General features: G+C 33.8%; 1 long non-coding RNA gene across 1 annotated transcript; it reads right to left on the reverse strand.

Moving 5' to 3' along the window:
* Positions 1 to 946: 946 nt before the first annotated feature.
* LOC132295138 (uncharacterized) lies at positions 947 to 2,379 on the reverse strand. The gene is made up of 2 exons (XR_009478333.1): positions 2,017 to 2,379; positions 947 to 1,884 (listed from the first exon to the last, which is right to left on the reverse strand). It is a non-coding gene; the product is annotated as an uncharacterized LOC132295138 (long non-coding RNA).
* Between the last annotated feature and the right edge of the window lie 2,582 nt (positions 2,380 to 4,961).

Here is a 4,961-nt window from a genome sequence, read left to right on the forward strand (position 1 = left end):
TTGCTTTTGGCTTTTGATTGTCTGGTTGCTTGTACGGTTGGATTTGATAAAAGAGTACTATTTCAATAAATACAAATGTTTATGGTTAATAAGCTATTTGTTTTGGAATATGGGGGTGCTGTAAATGAATCTGCAAGCTTCTAATTGAGTCTTCCTATCATTTCTATCTGCATCAATAAAACAAAATAAAAAAATTTGGCCAGTGGCAGTTGAAATCTTGGCATGATCGCCTATTTGGGCCGCAACTAAATTCAGTCCTGCCAATTCATTTTGTATTATTAAAAAGTTCAAATCACCAATAACTAATCAGTTGAAATCACATTGAAAATTCTGAAACCAGGAATGTTGATGTACACTTATCAGTCAGTTACTCTTAGGCAGTTGGTGATGAGTGGAACTCCAAGGTGCTTCATAAGGAGAATACCTAAGCCAATTCCTAGTAGCTTTCAATGTACCTTTATTATAATGCTTACTTTGCTTGGTTTAATTTCGGCAACTTTACAACTTACTTTACATTCTTTTACTTCAACTATTACATCGTTGCAGATCAAAGTTAGGATTGTGGGATTGCGTTTGCCGTTACTTTTTTTGTTACCGCTATATTTTTTGTATGGCTTATAAAGAAGTTGCATATATGGAAAAGAGACTTTATAGAGCAAGAAGATAGAAGAATTTTTGTTTTATTTTGGTTAAGTAAAGATGTAAGGTGTGAATCATGTACTTCTTTAAAATTTGTATATGGTTAATTTTTGTATTAAACCATGATTTGGAATTGGTTATATATATATATATATATATATATATATATATATGATGTTATTCATCAGTTGTAAGTTATTTTAGTTATGATGTTATTTTTATTTATTTAGGGTTTGCTTCTGGGGTCCTTGCTAGGCTATAGTAGGGGGGGAAAAAAAAAAAGGGGCCTCATAGGGTCTATATACTATTTAAAAAAAAAAATTATATAACACTTTCTACCACGGTTCTAAACCGTGGTCGAAAGTTTTCTTTCTACCATGGTTCTACTTATTACCACGACCGTTTTCATTGTGGTTTAAAACCGTGGTAGAAAGTATTTTTCACCGTGGTAAAAAACTGTTTTTCTTGTAGTGTATATAGAAATGCACATAGTACGTTATCACCTTACACCACAATATGTTATTAGTTGAAAAAAAGCTACTTGATGAAACACATAGCATGTAGAATAACCTAATGTTAGAGCAGCTGCATATTCGCTTTTGATAAGTAATTAGGCCAGTAGCATGTAGATTACGAACTCTCAATATCATTAGTATTGCTATTTACTTAGTGCCATACGTATATAAATACTGGTAGGAGAAAAAAAAATATATAAATATAGTGTTAAAACCTAAGGAACTAATAGAAATAACCCGTTGATGTAATAAGATAGCCCCAAGAAAACAACTGAATCATAAAATTATAGAATTATGCCAAAATTTAGGACTTTGATGTCAAGTTCTTAAGACTATGTTATCTATATAGGCAATTATGCATATCTTGATAGGAAAGCAGTGACTCAGAAGATCACCTAACCTGTGTAAACTCTGCTCTGATATGCCGGAACCACCCGACCATCTTTTCTTCCAGTGCTCCTTCATTCGTCCCATTTGGTCATTTATTCAAACACGTCGTGGGTTCTACACATTTGCCTTCATCGTGGTCTGAAATGGCATCGATTCATAAGTGTGCCGAATCAACCAATCACAGAACAACCATTTCCAAACTCTGCTTCGCCTCATCGGTGGTCCTCTGTTCGTCTGATGAATGTCACTGAATTGCTACTTGCTGCTGATTCTAGATGTGCATTATATGAGTCGCTCCCGGAATTCATTTCAGAAATGTTAAATACATTCAAAGTATGGCCTGTGAAATTATTAGAATTTAACAAATTAGAATTTAACTCATAGTTCGACCAAACTAAATGAATGACATAAGATTCAACAAAGAATGACAAAATTAAATCAAAAAAGTGAACTCCTAATGGAAAGGTAATACCTATGACACCAATTAGAAAGTTGAGCTTCAATTCCCCGTTAAAAAGTTGCATGTACCCCGACCTTTTTGGCATTTTGTAAATGGTTGGTTTGAGTTGATGAACCTAATGAATGGATAGCTTTTGATAAAAAAAATAAATATAAAAATAAAATAAAATAAAATAATGATAATAAAAAATCATCAATAATTTTGTTGCATTCTCTTGAAATCATTCACCAAGTAACTGGACCTCGCCTCATTAAGCATTGAGCGTTCACGTCAGAAGGGGATGCTTGGAGATTATGTCAATAACAAAATGACTTGTTGAAGTTTGAAGCCTAACTAAATTGAGTTATTAAACCACTTGGAGTGTTTCTACACTTATTACCCTCTGACCATCAGGTTTGGGAGTCTTTGGCCTAACATTCGCTACATGAGTTGGATAGAAAACTTAATAAACTTAGGCATTGCACAACCATTTAAAAAAAATTTAATAAAATAAATAAACAAATTCATGCCTAAATGATCTTATTTCAAATGGGGAATCAATTATTTGAAAACTCTTATAACTTGCATTGGAAGGGGAAGGTAAAGTCACATAGTGAGAATCCGCCTCACTTTTGAAAGAAGCAAGAATTGATTTCTATTAGAGAAATGACATTTGAGTTGTGTATATGGACTATGATGATATGGTTGTAAATGAACCGAGTTGTTCATGTGCAGATCGGGCTTGACTCGGGCTTGTTCGTTTAGTAAACGAGTCAAACTTGAGCAATGTTAACCTCAGCTCGTGAGCTCGTGAGCAGGCTCCTTTAAATAAAGCACATTATATTTAACTGTTATTATATTTAAAAGCCTAGCACATGCATTTAAGTTCAGCCCATATCACACACCTTTCATTGGCCCAATGCATATAATCTTTAGAGGCACATCATACTAACAAATTAGCCCAATTGAAGAATTATTCTCAACCATTGGATTAGTTATAAAATTGTGATACCCCTCGATTCTAGAGCCACGAGTAATCAAGTCCTAGCACAGATCCGAGGGATATTAGACAATAAATATGTAAACAAGCAGGAATAAAAACTAAATTAAGAATAAAATAATAATGCGCTGAAAGAAAACTAAAATAAAAATCCTCAAACTTTAAATAATAAATTAATATAATTTAAATCCTTCAAACCCGTATAACTCGGGAATCCATCTGGTGGTCCCCTAATAATCCTCAAATGAAAACAATGTACAAATTGATATCCAAAACTAAAATAGAAAGGAAATCCTATGTAACCGGAAGAGTGAGTGTCTGTATCTACATCAATACAATCAAACTCTAAGCCTGCTACTGACGAACACCTGAAAAATAAGAGTGGGTTAGGCCCACATGTAAGTTCCATCCTACTACAATCCGTACATAAACCCGATACGCAGATACATCCTAGATAGCTCGGCAATATCTAACATAGTCCGTATAGATATAGGTACACACTATAGGATACTCACTAACCTATAGTCATCACACCTGAGTAGAAGATAACATGCAAAACGTCATAACGTAGTCAGGCACACCTAGACTACCAGGGAACGTCATTAGGTCCAGTTATCCATCCAAGCGATATACGCACCCTAACTGTGATCAGGAGACTCAAGCTCGTATCACGGTACCATAAGTATATATATATATAAATTCGTCCTAATACAGAAAAATAAAGTAACCATCCGTTATGTCGTTCAACTATTTTAGTTGACAGGACATTCATCCATGTAGAATTTAACTATTTTAGTTAATCCATTCCGTATGTATGAAGAGGTAGGATTTAGCTTTGTGATCTAATCTATCTCCAATATGCTACCGTCTTATACCGATGCATATAATGCATATGATCCATAAATGATGCATACTCAAATGAACATCAAGTATATCCAGAAACCAACATAATGGAAGCCAAATATATGCAAGGTTCTATTATGTATCCAGTATATAATTCTAACCATATATTCTCCATTTAAATTGCTAAAGTACAATAAACAATTTAAATCATCCACATCCATATAATTGACAGAATTGAAATTATAACAATTCATCAATTAACATCCATAGTACGATATAATGATAAACAGAATTATAACTGAGCACATTATACTAGAATGCCAAAAATACCTCCATATTAGTCCATTTGATTTGCTAAATTAAACCAGAAATCAAGTGCTCCTCAATTCTTAACGCCATGCAGATTACTATTCAAATCTCACGTCGTTCATTTAATCCTTAACTATAAATCTTGTTTATGATCTAATGACACTTAGAAGTCTAAAATGCACCTTATGAAACCCCAATAGTATTTTGATACTAATCCATTTAAATTAGTTAAAACACAACCAGCGAGTAAAACTTCCTCAACTCCTGACATTATATAAATTAATGCCTAAATTTAATGGCGTCCCTTTCCAGATCACACACCCACATTCCTGGGCCTTAATTATGTGTTATATATCTTTGATATAACATCCCTAAAATATCTTTCCTTTCAGTCCATTCAATTGGCTAAATAAACTAGGAGTTTAAGTCTTCCTCTTTCCTGGACAGCATGCACATTAATCTTTAAAAATTCATGATGTCCATTAATATTAGCACACTAGCATATCCTAACTATTTTAAGGTTTTAATAGGTTAATTTTAAACATTTAAAACCCCACATCAATTTTCAAAAATTTCATTTAGGCCCTGAAATAAATAAATAAAATCAGCAAAACGCACTTACTGTGCATTTACAAAAGAGGAGCTGGCTCCACAAAAGTTTGGAACTGGCTCCATCCTCTTGGAGCCACCTCGACAAGAGTGTGGAGCCTACTCCACTTCAATGGAGCCACCTCCACTCTCCCAGCCTCTGTTTTCTCCAATTTCGGACACTTTCTGACTTTCCAGTTACCCCTGTTAAAGTTCCAGACCATCCCAACTAATTATA

This window comes from Cornus florida, unplaced genomic scaffold (assembly GCF_030987335.1).
Source record: "Cornus florida cultivar Cherokee Brave unplaced genomic scaffold, ASM3098733v1 CherokeeBrave_3.0.0_Hap2_Chr02, whole genome shotgun sequence".
NCBI lineage: Eukaryota > Viridiplantae > Streptophyta > Magnoliopsida > Cornales > Cornaceae > Cornus > Cornus florida.